Here is a 22,014-nt window from a genome sequence, read left to right on the forward strand (position 1 = left end):
TCCGGTTCCATTTGGATCGTCGTTTTAGGGGTTGTAAAGTGCTCCGAAGTACGTTTGAAAACTTGTTATAAGGTTTAAGTGTCATATTTTATAGGATTTTGATTAATCTCTTTTTTTTTACTCCCAAAGCTATGAAAGAACTTTTTTGGTTCAAGAAAGATAGAAAAGAAAAATTTCTCTGCTTTGTATTAGTTTTTTCTTTTGTTATTGTATTGTGTAATCCGCACCTTTTGAATGTGAAAAAATAAATATAATATTTAAAAATAATTCATCAAATACGAGAAGTTCATAATAATTGAAAAATATTTTATTGCATTAGCAACGAAATACATCATTAAATTACAATAGACTTAAAAAATAATAATCAAGTTTTAGACACTCTTCTACTTCCAGATGTGCTGCCACCACGGGAGTTTTGCCCACATGAACGCTTATCATGCCCAAATTGCTTACATGTCGAGCACTTGCGAGAGTAAGTCTTTTCGCTAATATCCATTTGATTGTGATAACGGGTTAGCTTGTTTTTTCCCAATTTACGGATATACTTCTTGTTCGCAATCATAGAAAACGGCGGGCTGGCCAATAAGCTTGATCACCAAGGGGATGGAAGTGGCCGGAATATGCTTTAAGGTATTTTACGACCTTATATTCCTCCGCCACATAATCAGTTACATTTCTGGTCATTCTCTCAAAGCACTTGACTGCATGAGAACATGTCATGTGGTACGTTTGCCACTTACCACAAGTGCATGATTTTGTACGCTCAGTAACGATATGTTTGTTTCCTCCTTTGTCGTCGTAATAACCCGTTCTAACTTCATACACTCATTGAACGACGTCATACTCGGTCATTTGGTGACCCTCTGCCTTTCTTCTATGGTGCTCCATATTTTTTGTACGGCTTTGGCATCCATGTTCCGTCCTCGGCTAATATGGCTTTGGCCTGCCTTGTCCTATCCGCAAATCGCTCCACGACCTGCCTGAAAGTTAGTCTTACCATTGCGGTGACAGTTAGTCCTCAAGTAGATTTGAAGAGTCCATTGAAAGACTCCGAGCTGTTCATTGTGAGCATGCCCCATCTCCCTCCTCCATCAACATAAAGTGTCCATTTTTTGTCACGACCCGACTAGGGGTCGTGACGGGTACCCGGGGCTAACCACCGAGCACCACTCATTCTATTACTTATCATCCTCACTAAGCGTACATTCATTAATATAATACTCAAATCATAGGAAAACAATTTTTCATTTGGAAACATAATTACTTTAATATACATAAGCCCTTCGGCTATCAAAAATATAAACATACGAGGAGAAATCCGTGAGACCATACTACCCACTAGGGGTGTGCATGGACCGGGTTGGTTCGGATTTTTTAAACACCAAACCAAACCAATTGCGTCGGGTTTTTAAAATTATACACCAAACCAAACCAATAAAATTCGGGATTTTCAACCTCGGGTTTTCTCGGGTTATTCGGTTTTTCGGGTTTTTTTTTTTCCGGAATAGTCTTGATGCAAAACATATATACTTTTACTTCAAATATTTCTTTAGTCCTCGTAAGATACAACTATAATTAAGGTGTTTCTTAAGAAAATAACACAAAATGTGAGAAGAGTGATGACATTGTATTAAAATATTCAACAAAAGATAATAAAATCGGTTAACATAAATATTGCTAATTAATAAGTCATAAAGAAAATGACCATAATCTAAAAATACTAAGTCATGCTAAAATAAGTACAGCTAATAAGTACAAATTACATAACAAAGAAAAAAACCTTAAGTTATGTATTTTCACTCTGTAAACCAGTTATGCAAAATTAAAGAATAGATATCCAACATTATTATCATTCCTAGTGGTAAATTGAATTTCTTTTATTAGTATTAGTGTTGAGTTGGTTTTGGTTTGGACTTATTTGAGTTATTAACATCCATAGGATATAAAACTTATTGACATTCAAAATTCTAAGTTCAAGCTTGAATAATATGATAATAAATAAAAAAAGTACGAAACAATTTAAGAAATATTTAAATTACATTACAAATAAATATTTTTATGTATAAAATATTTTAAAAATTGAATACATATAATGTCGGGTTGGTTTGGTTTGGTTTGGTTCGGTTTGACTTTTTTTAGCTAAAACCAAACCAAACCAATTATGGTCGGGTTTTTTTTTCAACACCAAACCACTAGTCGGGTTTTTTTCTCGGTTTGACTCGGTTTATCGGTTTGGTGCGGTTTCTCAGTTTACTTTGTACACCCCTCCTACCCACACATACATATCTGCGAGCCTCTACTAGAGTCCCGTCCATATGTCCAGTACTCTAGTAGAGGCTCGTAGATACGTATGTGTGGGTCGTAAAATACCTTAAAGAATCACCCAAATAGCACCTCCGGAATAATGGACTGCTCCTGTAAATTTGCTGGTGGCTCCTATGGTCTGCACCGTCTCCCTGTCTACCTGTGGGCATGAACACAGCGTCCAAAGAAAACGGACGTCAGTACGAATATTGTACTGAGTATGTAAGACATTAATGAAATGAACATAATAGAAGAATCATAAGCCATAGGAGGAAGATATAACCTGCGAGAGTTTTATGGGTGAGTACATCTCATACATATATCATATACATAATCGTAGTACATGTATCATTATAGCGCGTACATCATCGTATCGTATAAATCATCATCGTTAACCCACGTCCGTGTAACCATCATATGCCTCCCACTAGTGGTGATCGTGTCCGGCCTTCTAGGCGCGGTGGAAACACAAGCAGCCCGCCTTAGCGGTGACATTTCCGGCCAACTAGGCACGGTGGAATTACAAGCAGCCTGCCTTAGCGGTGACTTGTCCGGCCAACTAGGCACGGTGGAATCGTATCGTCATATAATCAACATAAACTCATCATTATTACACATCTCATAGGCATATCATAATCTTATCATAGCTTAGCATTATTATACATCTATCATTAAAACATATATTAGAACTAGAAGGCATCTTTGGCTATGTCGGGGTGACATAAGGTCGTGACCCCCGATTACATTATGGAGTGATCATAATCATCATATCTCACCTTGAAAGGACTAACATTTTAAGGTGAGTGTACACAAGGAAAAACATCAATTGAACCATACTTAAGATCATTAGCCTTATGGACATCGTATGTTACTCTAGGATTCTTCATACATATTTTCATCATCATCATCATCATGCTCGTATCGTATCTCTTTTCTTTATCATATGCATATATAGCTCTCTACTAAGATTGACTCATAATTTTTGGGATGTAAGAAAGTCATGAAGAGATAGGGAATATCCTGTCATAAGAATCATGCCTTAGAAAGAAGGGACTAGCCTTACATACCTCTTTGCTTTGCTACTCTATCGCTTGATCGTTCTCCTTCAACGCTCACATCTCTACCTTCAAAGGAATTCACTTCAACATTAGCTACTTGATTATATAAACGTGCTTACTAATGCTAGAGAAAATTGGATAGCATTTCCTTTGTTTATACAACTTTCCTCACCTTACATATCAACTCCCAACATCCATCACAACATTCACAATATTATACCCAAAAGTCATCATTCATCTACATTATCCGCATTTCACAATTTCACTTCAATTTCTCCATAATCGTGATTATAGTATACTAGTACGTTTTCTAACATATAATGTTTATCCCATGTCCTTAATATCATTTATTACATAACTATATCACAACACATCAAGAATCATGACTCAATTCAAGTTATCACTCAAAATGACACTATTCTCACTTTCATGACCCATTTTCTATATCCTTTTACAATCCAAGTGTTTCAACTTTCAAATACCTTAAACAACATGGAAATACCATAAATCTTACCTTAGATGGTGTAGGAATGAACCTTGGGTGGAATCTCCTCACTTGAGCAAAACCCTAGTTTCACCTACACTTGGATTCCTTGACTTGGATGAACTTTAATATGCTTCTTACACTTGATTCACTTAGATTGATGTAGTTGATCACTAATATTTCTTGAATTCTTGTGGGAGAGATGTTCTAGAGAGTTCTTGAGAGAAGTGGTGTGAAGGGGAAAATGAAATGAAATGAAACTTGGTCCCTTATTAAATACACAAATCTATCCCGACACGAACATACGGACCAATATACGGTCCGTATATTTTATGCTGACCGTATGTCTGGACCGTATGTTTGGTCCAGTGAAGGTTGCCTATCTGGGCTAAATATACGGCCTAATATACGGCCAATATAAATTATACGGCCAGTATGTTGGGCCGTATAATGCCCAGCCATTCCGATTTCGTTCTCGTCGACTCGTTTGATCTCTAATCCTTATGGAACCTTCTTAACACTTTTTCATCACCTCATTAACGATCTAAGGGACGTTATAACTCTTCTCCAAATCATCATTAACTCTTTACTCGTAAATCCTTTCCGATACATAACATATGCCTTGCCTTCCTTGACAACTTTCTTCTCTTACTTCGAATGTCTTTGAAATCTCATTTAGAATCATCAAATGCTATTCCTTACTTATTGAAACATCGTGTACTTCGTTCCCCTCGTTAGTCTATCCACTGTGCATCAACGAAAATTTTTCCGAGGTGTAACATTTTTCAAATTCTAATTTCATCAACCAAACATATGCCTCTTCACTCACTTCCCTTAGCAGCTCCATTTTTGCAGCCCATTTTCTTTGTTGATGCTGCATCGCAGCCCCCACATCAATTTGTTTACAATGCCATTTCCAAACTCTGTTTGCAAATTAGCCTTTAAGTGCCTTAAACAATATCAATGGTAAGCATATGGAGGTTGCCACCCTTCCAGAGTACGCATATTGTGTAATATACCTTTATGACGATCCGATAGGACACATATGCCCTGACGACCCTTAATAACATGAGTTTTTAGATGAGTCAAGAACATCCCCCATGTCTCGTTGCTCCCGTTGGAGGCAATTGCAAAAGAAAGAGGGAATATTGACCCATTGACATCCATACCTACTGCAATTAGGAGCTTAATGTCATATCGGCCATATACATGCATCCTATCTATCGATATCACATTACGGAAGTGAGCAAAACCATCAATACTTGGTTTGAATGGCCAAAAGACGAAGTCGAAAATTCTGCCCTCTAAAAGCTGCCACTGTAAAACAGTGCCAGGATTAGCATGTTGTAGAGCCGCCATATACCCCGGCAACGCCTGAATAGAGGATTCCCCAAGTTCCAAAAATCCTCTCAAAAGCACGTTACGCCGGAGAAATCCCTTTCTCTTGCTTATGATTTTACCATATTTGGAGTGGACCATGCTAATACAAGTTTTAATGGGCATCCTGCATAAGTTTAAGCAAACAACATTTAGCAATGATATTTTAATTGTAAGATATACAATGTACTAGGTCAGATAAGTTACCTTGGAGTTTCCCAAAAAAAAAACGTGCTATGTCAATGCCTCGTGGAACTCCACAAGAGTTTAATTTTGCTCTTAATCGTTTTCGCGAAGAGAACAATCGGATGCAAATACGTTACCATATGGTAGAATATGGTATACATGGTAGCACAAGATTTAGATTCAAGTGGGATTCGGACAGTGAAATGTCCGATAAAGATTAATATTTTTCTTATAATAAGTTAAGTAGGTAGGGTCATAAAGACTCCCCGCGCCCCCGAGGGTACTTGGGGGTTTGCAACTATATATGTAGCCTTTTTTTTGTTATTAGACTACAACGTATTTAATATCGAGTAGTAGAAACTCAGCTTGGTCTTTACTCCTTCCAAAAGAACCAAATAGCAGTGATGATGAGAGTTCAAATCATAGCAGTTTTTCGAGTGATACCAGTGATTTCAAACTAGACGAGCTAAATCCCCACCTTCTTATAGAGCATAATGATGATTTCTGCAGTGTGAAATATTTAGATTCGGGAGAATATTATTGCGGTTTACGCCGAGAATGGTCACATCGGATTGCCGAATCAGAACGTCTTGTTCGTGACTTGGAAAATCACAACGCTCCAATCCCAACAAGGTACTCAATAACCATGCCTCGAGTAGGTCCAGCAACTTGCGAGCTTGCCGTACAAAGGATTAGAAAAGAAAACAACAGAATGCTGTCAAGACGTTGTAGATTTTACATGATAAAGTTGGCCGAAGATCAAGCATCATCAACCGGTAGAGAACTAACATCTCTTGAAAAAAGATGTGTATTAAGAGACCGCCAATATCGTTCTGAGGACGATATTGAGGACTTCTATTCTGATGACGATTATGGTCTATTTAGGCTCACTGTCTTAGATTATGGGTCATTTATGTTTCGGACTAAGGCTGTTAATTTGTACTTTTATTTTATGATGAAGTCATAAATTTGAATTAGTTTGGCATGTTTTTAATTCTTCAAAGTTTATTGTTAAAGTGTATTAGTAATTGACAATTTAACAAAGAAACACAAATAAATTAGTACATAAAGGGTGCCGATTACATTATAGGGGAAAAGGTACAACTAGTAAAAAACATAATCCATAGAATTATTAAACTTAATAAACAAAATGCATATAAATATTGAACAACAACAAGATAGCACAAATAATCTTCCATAATTTAAGTTTTTCTTTCAAAGCTATTTTCTCGTGTTGAGCGTCTCTAAGTTTCGCCTTCAGAAAAATTCATTTTTTTTTGGGAACCGGTGAGAAAGACCTCCAAAAGTTCAATTTTTTCTTCAGCTTCCACAAGCTTAAATTGCGAGTTCAACTTAGCGGTATCTCTAGAGATACATGAAGTCGCGGTATCTCTACCAAAAAGTGGATTTTTAAACTTCGCCGCCACCGTTTTATCCACGTGAATGCTATCTTCCCACCGAAAGTGTTTGCAACCGCCCATATCCTATATACATTATAAGAAAATCAGTTTTTTAAAGTAAAATATATGGATAACGTGAAAAAAAACACTAAAAAATGTAAAAACACTTACTTCAGGCACTTTACAACGCCAAAAACGGCGAGCCGGATTATCTTGGGTCTTTGATGTTTTTATTTTACAGTAATAACTACATTCACAAATATCGGGTTGTATAGCAAATTTTGAAGTTTCAAAACTTTGAGCCATGTTTTTGGGAGTGTAAAAGTGTGTTGAAAGGGTGAAAATGGAGGAAATGAAAGAGAAAAGTATGCTGGAAATGAGAGGGGTTTTTGTTAGGGGTTTCACGCACAGATTGGACCAAACTGTAAATGTACACTTTGACCCTTTCATGCACAGATTCTGTGCGTGAAGCCTACTTTGGTTCTTTTTTTTAATGGGTTAGTTTGGTTCCCTTTTTTTTTTGGGTTACAAAAGTGTCGGGCTCTCGTATAAACAATTCCATTGGCCAGGAGTCTCTCTATTATTTATATAGAGTACTACTATGACTCTATGAGTTAATTTGTGGCTTTCAATTACTATTGTTGTTTATGAGTTTCATCAAATTTAGCATGATTACACTTTCTGACTACCGCATGATTCGACTTTTAAAAGATAAGACTTCGATCAACCAACGAATGACATTATTCTCATATCAACGTACCTTGCCTTCTGGAGTAATTATTATAATAACTAAAATCATACATGCGGAATCTCGCGTAAAAAAAGTTCGAATGCTCTGTTAATAAGCAAATAACAGAAACAATCTGATAATAATCTAGATATAATTCATAGGTTTGCATCCGTTGTTATATTGGTTTCTATAATATTAATTAAGTTATATATATTGATAATGATTTTTTTTATATTATCATGCAATCAATAAATGTCTATACGGTAAAAATCGGGTCAATGCAAGACCGGTGAGACCTGGGGTCAAGGGTAGGATCAAATGAGGACGAGTATGTTCGGTCTTTTCTTCAGACCGGGGGAATTGCACCGAATGCGGCTGACCCGATATGAGAGAAGTTTACCCGTTAGTCCGGTTTCTCCAAGTCAAGTTTACGTGGCTGTTACTCCAGTTTCTCCATGTCAAGTTTACGTGGCCGTTAGTCCGGTTTATCCATGTCCGAACTAAACGTGGCCATTGGTCCGGTGAACCAGTTGTGGTGCTACCATGTATACCATGCCGAGCGCCGAGCGCCCGTCGAACAGTCGAGGTTTATCATTTAGATGCGATGCTGGGTGTTCGGCTAGCAACAAAGACCCACCAAGGATATCGAAGTACAACTTCAACGTCAACACCTCAGATCTCGTCTCGGCTATCGGTCGTATCACAGAAGCAAGATGGCCAAGGCCATTGAGGTTAGACCCGGGTTAACGGGACCCGAGCATGGTGTGTGAATATCATGAAACCCATGGGCACAAAATTGAGGACTGTTGCCAACTAAGGGAGGAGGTCGTTCGCTTATTGAGGAATGGTCATCTTTGAGAATTCCCGTGTGAACGAGCTAAATGCCACTATAAGGAAAGGGAATCTCACAAACGGGCCGAACCGGTGGAACCTCAACATGTGATCAACATGATAATTGGGGGAACAGATGCTCCTCGGGGGCCGGTTATGAAATGAACAAAGGTTTCAGTCGTGCGTGAGAAGTGCAGCCGGGATTACCTACCCAAGGGTTCCATCTCCTTCAACAATAAGGATGCAGAAGGCATCATTCAACCGCACAATGATGCATTAGTAATTTCTATTCTTATTTTCAAATCACAAGTTAAACGTATTTTGATTGACCCAGGTAGCTCGGCTAACATCATCTGGTGGAGAGTAGTAGAACAACTAAGGCTACTCAACCAGATTGTGCCGGTAGCCCGGGTACTCAATGGGTTCAATATGGCAAATGAAATCACGAAGGGAGAGATTTCTTTACCGGTCAACATTGACGGCACCCTACAACAGACGGTATGCTATGTCATCGAGGGAGATATGAAGTATAAAGCTTTGCTCGATAGACCGTGGATTCATAGCATGAGAGCAATACCGTCAACACTACATCAATTGCTGAAGTTCCCGACCTCGGAGGGGATTAAAACTATCTGAGGTGAACAGCCCGCTGCAAGGGAGATGTTCGCGATCTAGGAAGCTCCACTTTTTCCAAAAAAGTCGGACCAAAGAGATGATGAATTAATCGGAGGCAAAGACACCAAATAGCAATTAAAGGAAACGGGTTCGAAAGCAGAACAGAAGGGATCAGATCCGGTTGGTGAAGAAGATGATTTCGGCGTACCCAGATCGTTCGTATTACCGGATGACTCGGATGCAACTAAATCTACCGTGGAGGAGCTGGAACAAGTCATCTTGTTCGATTATCTACATGATAGAAGGTATACCTGGGCACGAGGTTAGCCTCGGGGCTCAGGGACAAGTTAATTAAATTTCTTCAAGCTAATGCCGATTGTTTTGCATAGTCCTAAATAGACATGACAGGTGTGCCACCGGAAGTGACGACTCATAAGCTCAGCCTTGATGGGAGATTTCCCTCGGTGAAACATAAAAGGAGGCCCATGGCAGAACCGAAACACGCTTTCGTAAAGGATGAGGTAACAAAGCTTTTAAAAATAGGCTCTATCCGGGAGGCAAAATACCCGGACTGGCTAGCTAATATAGTGGTGGTACCGAAGAAAGGTAATGAATTTAGAATGTGTGTTGACTATAAGGATTTGAACAAAGCATGCCCGAATGATTCATTTCCGATGCCTCACATAAATCGAATGATCGATGCGATGGCATGGCATGAGATATTAAGTTTTCTTGACGCTTACTCCGGGTACAACTAAATCCGGATGCATCCGGAGGATCAAGAGAAAACATCCTTTATTAACCGATACGAGACTTACTGTTACAATGTCATGCCTTTCGAGTTAAAAAATGCCGGAGCGACTTACCAACACCTAGTTAATGGAATGTTCAAAGAAAAAATAGGGAAAACAATGGAAGTTTACATTGATGACATGGTAGTCAAGTCCCTGGAAACAGAGGACCATTTAAAACATTTGCAGGAAACATTTGATGTACTCCGCAAATACAACATAAAGCTTAACCCGGAGAAATGTGCCTTCGTTGTCCGATCAGGAAATTTTTTGGGTTTCATGGTGTCAAACCGGGGGATTGAAATTAACCCGAAAAAAATCAAAGCCATCGAGGATATTGATGTGGTGAATAACGTCAAAGGAGTGCAGAGGCTCACCGGAAGGATAGCAACACTGAGTCGTTTCATTTCGAGGTCTTCTGATAAAAGTCACTGTTTCTTCTCACTACTGAGGAAGAAGAATGACTTCTCCTGGACGCCGGAATGCCAAAGCGCCTTGTAGGAATTGAAAAGATACTTCTCCAGCCCGCCTCTGCTGCACACACCGAAGGCAGACGAGCAATTGTTTCTCTACCTTGTCGTCTCCGAGGTAGCGGTAAGTGGTGTTTTGGTTCGAGAAGAAGCAGGTACGCAATTTCTAATATATTATGTGAGTAGGACTTTAAGATATGCGGAGACTCGTTATCCCTACCTTGAAAAGTTAGCTTTGGCATTGGTAAGTGCTTTAAGAAAGCTGAAACCTTACTTTCAATGCCATCCGATATGCGTAGTAACTACTTACCCGCTAAAGAATGTCATGCATAAATCAGAATTATCGGGTAGACTGACCAAATGGGCCGTAGAGATTAGCGGGTATGAAATCGAATATAATCCTAGGACAGCCGTTAAGTCTCAATTCTTGGCCGATTTTGTGGCAGATTTTACCCCGGCCATGATTTTTGAGGTCGAAAAAGAATTATTATTAATCTCGGAAAAGGCTTCGGGTATCTGGTCTCTATATATGGATGGGGCCTCGAACCTAAAAGGTTCCGGGTTGGGCATCGTTCTTAAAACCCCAGCCGGTGATGTCATTAGGCAATCGATTAAAATTGTTAAATTGACTAACAACGAAGCCGAGTATGAGGCTATGACTGCAAGTTTGGAATTGGCTCAGAGTCTGGGGGCCGTAGTAATCGAAGCAAAATGTGACTCCCTCTTGGTCGTTCACCAAGTGAATGGGATCTTCGAGGTTAAGGATGAACGCATGCAAAAATATTTGGAGAAAACTCAGGTGATACCGCACCGGTTTAAAGAGTGGACTATGCAGCATGTACCCAGGGAGCAGAATAACGAAGCCGACGCATTGGCCAATTTAGGTTCTTCAGTCGAAGGGAAGGAAATCAACCCCGGTACCATAGTGCAGTTGCTAAGAAGGTTTCATAAGGATTGGAGATCAAACGAGTCGACGAAAATGAACTTTGGATCACTGGGGATTATACGGCCAAACATACTGGCTGTATAAAACATACAGACCGTATGTTGGACCGTACAATCAGCCCAGATTGTCACCATTCTCTGGACCAATTCTACGGCCAGACATACGGTCAGTATAATTTATACGGACCGTATGTTGGTCCGTAGAACTGGTCGGGAACAGATTGGTGTATTTAATGGGGGATCAAGTCTTATTTCATTTCATTCCCACATCACTCCCCTTCTCTCTAAAATATCTCTCTACATTTATTCCATAAGAATTCAAGAGATATTAGTGATCAACAACATAAACTAAGTGATTCAAGTGTAAGAAAACCCATTGAAAGATCATCCAAGTCAAGAAATCTCATTAGAGATGAACTAGGGTTTTGGCTCAAGTGAAGTATTTCCACCCAAATCTTGTTCCTACAATATCTAAGGTAATATTTATGGTATTTCCATGTTGTTTAAGGTATTTGAAAGTTGAAATACTTGGATTGTAGAAGGATATAGAAAAGTGGGTCATGAATGTGGAATAGTGCCATTTTGAGTAATAGCTTGAATTGAGTCATGATTCTTGATGTGTTGTGATAATGATATGTTATAAATGATGTTAAGAACATGGGATAGGAAATGTATATGAATGAACGTAGTCGTGTGTTATGACCATAGATATGGGTGATTGGAAGTGAATTGAGAAATATAGATAATGTGGATGAATAAAGACTATTGTTATGATATTGTGAATGTATTATTGAAGTTTGGGAGTTGATATCCGATATGGAGGAATGTCGCATAAATAAAGGAGATGCTGTCCGATTTCCTCTAGTTTTAGTCGTGTATGCTAGCTATCGAGTTCTAATGATAGTATACCTTCAATGAAGGTAGAAACGTAAGCATTGGAGGAGAACGTGCAAGTGGTAAAATAGTTGAACGGAAAGGTATGTAAGGCTAACCCTTCTTCGATAAGGCATGGTTCTTTGGCCAATCGTCTAAATCTTCTATAAGTCTATGATGTCCTCTAAATGACTCTATCTCCAAAAGTTACAGTGCTTATAATCCTTGATATGTATAATGATTGTACTGAATTCCTCATATGACGAATAATCCTATAAGGATAGACATAATAAATGACGATAATGGTAATAATGATAACGATGACGACGATAATAGCGATAACGATAATGATGACGATGATAGTGGTGGTAATGCTAAAGATGCCTATGAGCTTATGTGTATGTGTGACTATGTATGGCTATTATGAAACCTCGAGCGTATATGACCGGGTAGAATATATATAGATGTATATGTATATATATGTATATGACGATGCGCGCGCACCACTGCAGTTGGGTATGGATAACACTGAGCCTTGGTAGGGCCAGGTATGTGTAACACTGAGCCTTGGTTGGCCAGGTATGTATGATCACCGAGCCTAACTATGGTCGGGTACGTGAAACACCGAACCTTCGTGGTCAGGTATGCTATGATATAATATGTATATGATATGGATATGTATAGGATATGGATATGTATAGGATGTAGATATGAGTATGAATACAGACATGATACAAATACGAATAAGAATATGTATACGAATATGATTATGGATACGAATGTAAATGAGTACGGATATTAATACGGATACGGATATGGATGTATGTACACAATCACGCACTAGAAATGGAAAGTTCCTATGAAAGGCAGGTAAGTGCTTATGACGACGATATTACTATCTCTCATCTTATGCCATTCCTTATGTTGCTTATTATGCTTCCATATTGATATTGATCATGCTTTACATACTCAGTACATTCTTCGTACTGACGTCCTTTTGTTTGTGGACGCTGCGTCATGCCCGCAGGTGGCCAGGGAGACAGGCTTGATCCATAGCTATATTTTCTTAGGGACTACATAGCGGAGCTCCACTTCATTCGGAGCTATAGCTTTTTGGTACTTATTCTTTTGTGTACATATTTATAGGCATAGCGGGGTCTTGTCCCGCCTATATGATGTGACATACTCTCCTTAGAGGCTCGTAGACATGTGTATATGGTTAGATGTGTTTGGCCTTGTCGGCCTATATTTTGGATTTCATTTTGATAGCCTCGTCGGCTTATGTACATTGATATGGGCATAGATGTCAATGATGATATGATGGTATGTTGTCCAATGGGATTAGATGTAAATGTAAATGTATGATAAGGGGTGCCCGGGTGGGATAGCACCGGGTGCCTGTCGCGGTCCTCCGGTTAGGTCGTGACAATGGGTGTCAAAGGCATGCCCCGATGATCTATCAGCCCGAAAAATTGCTACACCCGGTGATATCACATTGGCCTTTCATGAAGTAGGGAATGGACATTGTTGGTCCTTTTCCATGGGCGCCAGGTAAGGCTCGTTTCATTTTGTTTATGACTGACTATTTCTCCAAATGGGTTGAAGCGCAAGCCTTCGAAAAGATAAGAGAAAAGGAGGTTATTGACTTTATATGGGATCATATTATCTGTCGTTTCAGCATCCTGGCTGAAATAACTTGTGATAACGGCCCTCAGTTAGTTGGCAGTAAGGTCAAAGATTTCCTCGAACGGTTGAAGATCAAGAAAATTGTATCAACTCCGTATCACCCGAGTGCAAACGGACAGGCGGAATCCACGAACAAAACAATAATTCAAAATCTAAGAAAAAGACTTGAAACATCGAAACATCAATGGAGGGAAATGCTACCGGAGGTATTATGGGCTTACAGAACTGTCACGACCCAACCAGAGGGCCATGACAGGTACCCAGTATTGGCTACCGAGCACCCCTTATCACACTATCTATCGTTTAACCTATACAATTAAAATCCCCAACATACTCGTGATGAAATGGTCGCTAAACGTCTTCACAAAACATGCATACGTGCATAAGCTCTCGAGATGTCAAAAGCGATATACAAAAATATACACTAAGGTGATCATGAGACGTCTATTACCCACACATATATATAGATCTACGAGCCTCTATCTGGAATACTGAACATTAGGGCGGGACAGGACCCCGCCATGCCCCAAAACATGTACACAAAAGGATGTACCAATATGTGGCGACTCCGGCGTAGTGGAGCGCTTCTGCAAAGCTGCTGACAAAGCTCCTAGGGACCCGTACCGTCTCCCCGTCTACCTGTGGGCATGAACACAACGTCCGCAAGAAGGGACGTCAGTATGAGTAATGTACCGAGTATGTAAGGCATGAACGATAGTATAATAATGGATACAAGTATGGATAATAACAAAATGGAAATATAAAGCATATCATAAGATAAAAGAGTAACCTGTACATGTGAGCGCCTCTTAGGGCGGATACCATGCATGCTTAGCTTTCTTTGAAAAACATTTCTTGTTCATATATATAGAAAATAGAACATATCATGTTGCCGAGGCATCGGCAGCCGATCCATTTAACCACATATGTCCCTCGTCCGGGCATCCCGCGTCCAGGATGATATCATGTCATATACAGATACATGTATCGTGTGCATATCCCAGCGTCTATAGCGCTCTGGCCCTTTTTCCCATCTTCCTCATATACATATACATATATCATATACACATATCCTGTAAGCAGCATGCAGGAGAGCCCAAAGAATATTATGTCTCTATCGGAGTGACGTAAGGTCGGTAACCTCCGATTATATTATGGCATAATCGTCATGGCTTTGTCTCACCTTGAAGGAACAATTATTATAAGATGAGACTAGCAACGAGTGACAGCGTTAAGAGAACATAGAATAAGATCATAAATCTCATAAGGCGTCGCTTCATATACATATGCACATGGAACAAATTTTTAAGACTCAATGGGTACGTACATAAATCGACACCTGAAGGCTCAGAAACAAGTTTCGGGTCAATCCGAGTTAGTATAAGAAAGTTATGAGCGTTTGAAGTACAGAACCTTCTACGAACGTTTCAGAAGCCATTTTTGGAAAATCATTCTTATCATAGTCATCATAGAAATATTCTCATCCTTGACATCATCATTGTCATTGTGAAACATATCCATCGTTATTGTCATAAGAGCTTACAAAATCATAAACCTCTGTTTTGGTAGAATACAGACACTTTGGAAAAACATTTACGAGTTATCGGGAAGAAAATCATGCCTTGGAATCATAAACATCTATCTTTTGAAAACAAGGAAAATATGAAAGCAATTATGAAATCATAACTTCGGAATCATGCCTTGAAAGAAAGGGACGAGCCTTAACATACCTTGCCCGCTTTCTACGCTAATCCAAACTTAAGTTTTTGGCTTCGCAAGATCTACAACAATATTCATACATACCAAACATTAGCCATAAACACTTAAGAATCCAATTCTACACCAACACTTTATTTACAGAAATTTCGGCAGCACTTCCCCTGTAAATACAACCATCCCCGAGAATCCAACTCGGCTAAATCATCAACAACAAATCCGAGAATTTAACTCGGCCAAATTATCAACAACAATACCGACAGTTATTCTAACAATATCCACAATCAATTCAAAAAGCATACTAACGTTAGCAACTTCTTTCTACAAACTTCGACGGCGTTTCATTTATGTTCAATTCACAATTGTCCACGTATTCAAGTACTAACCGAAACCACTCAAACAATATTCAAGAACACTCCAAACAATCCGCACAATATTCAAAATAATCCAACCAATATGCCATTCCACCCGAAACCTTCCAAATAGAACAAGAACAGTAACAACACATTTCCTTCCTTCAAATTCATGAACCACACCAACAATTCACACAGTAACAACATTATTTTCCATAAATACAAGAAACTATATTCAAATTACATTGGCTTCTAAAACAATTCTCCAACACTTACAACTTCAACTAGAATCATCAAACTTTCATTATCAACATAGAATCCACAACAACAACAACCAAACACTAGATAAAATAATTGATTCATCATTCCTACACCACACCATATCTACACGGCCACACACTACATATACACGGCCACATATAACATCCATATTTTCATGAATTTCATCCACTTTTACATACTACAACATACATAATCATCCATAACATATAAGATAGGGATTAAACCTTACCTTTTTCCCTTAACTTCTCACTTGGCTAGGATTTGTAGTTTGCAAGAATAGATGTTTTACTTGCTCCAATGACCACTTCACTTTGCTAGGGACCTTTCAATTGGTTGTTTAGCTAGAAGAAAATAATTTTTGATCAATTCTTTTCCAAAGTTCTTGCTTGGTTGGGCATGGCCGAATGGCCTCTTATTTTTGCCTTCTCTTTTTGTTCTCCAAGTTTCTTGAAATTTCTAGGGATAAAGATGAAAAATATGATGACTTAATCATCTTTTATCTTATTCATCAAGCCTCCATGTGGGCCTAAGCCCACTCCATTTACACGGCCCACTTGGCCTATTATTTCAAGAATTTCAAGTTTTCCAAAATCAACTTTTAACCCCAAATTTTCCTTAAGATTTCCATAGGCCACCTTGTGAATTTCCCTTTTTACCCCTAGTTTTACGTAATATTTCCACATCAAATTTTTTTATAAACAACTTGTGTATTAAACAAGGTCAAAATATGGCCTTGTCCTTAACTTCTTGCAATTGTCTTGATTTATCCGAATGTACAAAATGCGGGATATAACAAGAACTACGTCAAAATCAAGCACGGGAGAAACACTGTTCTCATTGGTCTACGAGGCCGAAGCTCTAATCCCCATGGAAGTTGGCAAACCGAGCCTCCGATTCAAATACGCCACCGGTGGGTCAAACGAGGAGGCCATGGCCATAAAACTTGACCTAGCGGACGAACTACGCGAAAATGCGTTAGTCCGTATAGCAGCTCAGAAACAGAGAATGGATAGGTACTACAACCGGAGGGCCAATTTTCAGCATTTCCAGGTTGGGGACTTGGTGCTTCGAAAAGTTACTTTGAACACCAAGAATCCTAATGACGGGAAATTGGGTCCGAACTAGGAAGGGTCGTACTAGATAACAGGAATAACGGGCAAAGGATCGTACCAGCTGGAATCCATGGACGGACAATGGTTGCAATAACTGGAATGTGGCTCATTTGAAGAGATACTACTGCTAAGGTATGAATACCCACCCTGGTGATCATCTTTATTTAACATGTCTTCCTTTTTGCAGAAGTAGAATACCGACGGAGTTAGGACTGAAAACACGTGTTGCACTCTTTTCCTTAGTTCGGTTTTATCCCGAAGTGAGTTTTCCGACAAGGTTTTTAATAAGGAAACAAGTACAACATGTTACTTTATGAAAACGAGGCAAACTGCCCGGGAACGAAGGATCTACCCCCGAGTGGGGACTTGATAGTGCTTACCCGATCATGCAGCTCGAATAAACACTAGAGGACTATCATACCCACATCGAGGTTTACCCCGAAAAGGTAGAATGGGTTCAACTCACTAAAACAGATGAAGAAACGTTGTAAAATGCTACCCCGGATAGGTCCTCGAAATTTTGTTTCTCATTTTTGTCTAATCCCGGACCTTCTGTTTTAGGTTTCGATGTAAGGACCAAACGATAAAAAATGAATCGTGTCCACTTAGTATTTGCTACGGAAAAAACAAAAGGAAACGGATGAAGTCTTCATATTATGTACGTACAAATACTTGCAATATAAAGAAAGTTATGAAAAATTCATCTGAGAAATGTTTTCTTATCAAATACCCTATACTGGGGACTACTGTCGAAATGCGACAAAGGCAACAAAGTCACGTCGAACCGAGCCAAAATCTTTAACACCCTCGAACGGGGACTGCCGTATCAAAATTTAACAAGGCAGGGATTCAGGTGTCCGAACCTAATCTATGACAAGTAAGCGATCGGAAAACCTCGGCCCTAAAATGCCTAACGTGATTCAGAGACGTCTGAATTCACAAAGCATAAATAAGTCCCGCGGGCGAATCACTCAATCAAATCCTCGGACAAAAATGTACCGAACGAAGAGAAGCCAACACTTAGGCATAGTCCGAACCTTTAACTATTCCCAACGGGATAAGTGATTAAGGCAAATATCATAACAAGTATTCAGATAAAATAATAAAGAGACAATCAAAAGGGAAATGCTCATTTCATATATGAAGGGTTTTTACATTTGCACTTTCCACAAAGTTAAAAAGCAAAAACAAACCAAAAGGCAAAAATAAAATAAAGGCTAGTGCAGGTCCTGATCTAACCGGTACGACTGGAGCTGGAGTTCTCGGAAACTGTCCGCTCGGAATCCTGAGACTCAGTGTCAAGGGCTTTCTTAGCCTCCTCATCGATTGCTTTGGCCTTGAGTATCTGAGCTGGGAGGTCCCCTAATCCTTGTTGAGCCTGTTTGAGGGTAACCCTCCGGGATTGCCACCGCTCATACTAGACCTCAATCGTAGTATGAGCCTCGACAGCCTCTACATCCTTAAGAGACTCTTCTAAGTCGGCCTCAGCTTTTGCCAATTTGGCCGCTAGTTCGGATCTCTCTTCGAGAAGAGTTCTTTGAATTTGGTGACCCGACTCAAGCTCGGGCTGAAGCAAGCTATTGGCCTCGGCTGCCTCCTCGAACTTGCTCTTAAGCTCGTCACTAATCCGAGCTCGAGCCTCGGCCTTCTGCTCGACCACCTTCAACTTCTCCTTGTCTTTAGCATTTTCGGATCCAAGCAGCCGATGCCTCTCTACCATCTTCACGGCATTGTCCTTGATCGAATCAAGTTCACTTCAAAGTTAAGCGATAGTGGCCTCGAGTTCCCCGAGACTCGAAGTAAAACGGGCATTGTCCTGGCTAATGCTAGCCTTATCCGCTTCCAGGAGCCGGTTCTTTTCAACCATTCCGGCCAACTCGGCCTTCAAACAAAGGTTTTCGGCCTTCGACGCTTCAAGCTCGGGTTGAAGGTTGGAAAGGGCAGCGACCCAGCTCAATTGGTCTTCTTTTTCTCGCAGAAGGTGCTGGAACTTCTCCGTTTCACGATCCTAGGCATCCAGCTGGCCCTTCAATTCGTTAACTTCGTGCTGAGCACGGATAAAGGCCTCATTGACAAATATAACACTCTGCAGAAGAAATAAATTAAGTTAAACTTGGATAAAGCTAGAGGTGAGGATCACATTGAATTATGGAAAGATTGGATGATAAGCTTACCCGGTTTCCTGCATGCATGCCCTCATTAATGAGGCACTGCCAGGGGACTCCGGCCATCTTTCTCTTATCCGAGTCTGAAATGAGAGGCCTCAGATAGCTTGCAACTACCACAGGACGGGACAAAAGCTGCAATCCTCGGGGACGGTGACCATGGCCGACCTTGTCCTTCTCGTTTCCACGCTAGGGGCCGGGAAGATACCTACCAGACTATCCCTTGCACCCATTTCGGTGGCCCGGCTAGCCGCCCTCGTGGCCCGAGGGATAGGGAGATGTCCAAAACCGGCAGCTTCCCCCGTTTCTGGAGGGGTATCCGAGAACATGTCATCGAGGTTATCAGATCTCGACGCAGGGGTAAGAGAAGTTGGGGCAGCCCCAGCGGTCTCAGTAGAAGTAGGTGCCTCAGATGTTGTAGTTGGGTCACCACCGGCAGTGGGCTGGTATCCATTGGAGCCTCGGTATCAGGGGTCGGCTCTTCTCTTTGTGCAGCCTCAATAGTCGAAGCTAGCTCGGATCTTCTAAGCCTTTGCAGGGGAGTCTCTTCAGATGAAGCGTCACCTGAAATGTCAACGAATTCAATTGAACTTAGAGGAGTTGGAAAAAGAACTTCTCCCCCACCTGTGTGCAGAGCCGCAGCGGAAGGTCCTTCCTCAGTAGTAGGAAAGGGAGGAATGGTGGCCTCCTCCTCCGGAACAGAGGAGACGGAGGGGCCCGCACCGACCCTTCGAATAAGAAAGTCGGGCTCTGATTCATCCCTCAGAGTCCGAACAACGCTCCTTGCCCTTTTATTTGGTTTCTGCCCTTTGTCCAAGGGCTTTCTTCGTCTCTTACCGGCAACAGCAATGAGCCGAGATGACCCTGCCATATCAAATTCAGGAACCGGTACAGCAGGCTCGGCTGCTGGTTCTGGTCTTGGCTCCACCGAGCCCTTGGGTAAACCTGAATACCGAAGGGTTTATAAAAAGAAAAGGAAAAAGGAGAGGATGCAATATATACCAAATCAAGGAGAAGACAGGTCCCCCCATGTCTGTTGTTCATGAGTATGTTGACTGATGATTGCTCCAACCCATTTGGTCATATTCCGGACGGCCGGAGGTATCCATGCCTCGGCTGATAAACAGAAAAAAAGGGAGAAATCACATGTATGCAAGGGAACAAGTGTTGACAAAGCATGGAGGAAGAATACTTATAGAAGGGAAAACTAAGAAACTTACGCTTGTCGTTCCACCTCTCTGGAAAGGGCATGTACTCGACCAGAATAATGTTCGCGGTTCTTACCCGAACATAACGTTCCAACCACCCTCGATCTTTGTCCTCGTCGAGTTTGGAAATGATCGGGTTCCGACCTCGCTTTGCGAGCTTTATCATGCTCCCTCGGAAGAGTCTCGGGGAATATAACCAGATGAAGTGCGCCATTGTGAATTCCCTTTTGACGTTATTGGCTAGTAACCGGAGGCAGGCCAATTTAGGCCAAAGTCACATTGTACATCCAGCACATCTCCAAAATAATCGGGTCGATTGGAGGGTTGATCTTGAGCGTAAACGGATAGGAACGTATAGAAAATCTTCTCTATGATCGGTAATAGACTCGTCGGGCCCAGGGGCGAACACTTGCACAGGACGGTTATCCCTTCCGCAGTCAGCCCGGACCTGGTCAAGTTTATCCTCCGTAATAGACGAAGGGTATCGCCTTACGTTGAAACCCCTATCCGCGACCGGGGATGGCTTCTCGACGTCAAATTCTTTGTTATAGTTGGGTCTGCTCGGAACTATATCCAAGGCAGTCGGTTCAATGAAAGTTTTTTCCTTGGGTTTTGAGGCTGGCTCGGCTCCCTGAGAGGGAACGTCCTGGGAAGTAGTTTCGGTGTTGGCAGACATTTGGAAGGTGTGAAAGAGAAGGTTTGAGAATTTTTGGTGGGAGAGGTAAAATTCAGAAAAGGAAACAATGGAGGAAATGTAAGAAGAATGAAGAAGCAGTTGGATGCAAAATGACAAAGGAAAGGGGCAGCAAAGGTGCACTTTCGATAAAAAAAATAGCAAATGGAGAAGTTGGCAAAGTTTGCTTCTTACGATCAAATAAGCAAGAAATTAAGAAATGAAAACGATCAGAAGTGAAGAAGTGAAAGTAGAAAAGTGAAATGGTTAAGGGCCTTATATAGGTGTGGGAACTGTAACGGTTACAAACGGCAGCCAATCGGGAGGCGACACGTGTCCCACAATTAATGAGACGTGATATGAAGTGACGTGCGTTACGACGGTTCTCAAGGTCGGCCATTCGGGATGAGACACGTGGCCGATGTCAGAGGGACGTGACATAACTGTTCCCGCCAAAATTAAAAGATAAGAACGAGCTTATGAGACCACCGGTTTTGTGACTTATTCACTTCTCGTTACTCCGGTAAAACTACGGTCCGGAAAGTGTAGGAACTATCTGTATACGATAAAAACCGGGTCAATGCAAGACTGATGAGACCTGGGGCCGAGGGTAGGATCAAATGAGGACGAGTATGTTCGGTCTTTTCTTCAGACCGGGGGAATTGCACCGAATGCGGCTGACCCGAGATGAGAGAAGTGTATCCGTTAGTCCGGTTTCTCCAAGTCAAGTTTACGTGGCCGTTAGTCCGGTTTCT

This window comes from Lycium barbarum, chromosome 9, assembly GCF_019175385.1.
Source record: "Lycium barbarum isolate Lr01 chromosome 9, ASM1917538v2, whole genome shotgun sequence".
NCBI lineage: Eukaryota > Viridiplantae > Streptophyta > Magnoliopsida > Solanales > Solanaceae > Lycium > Lycium barbarum.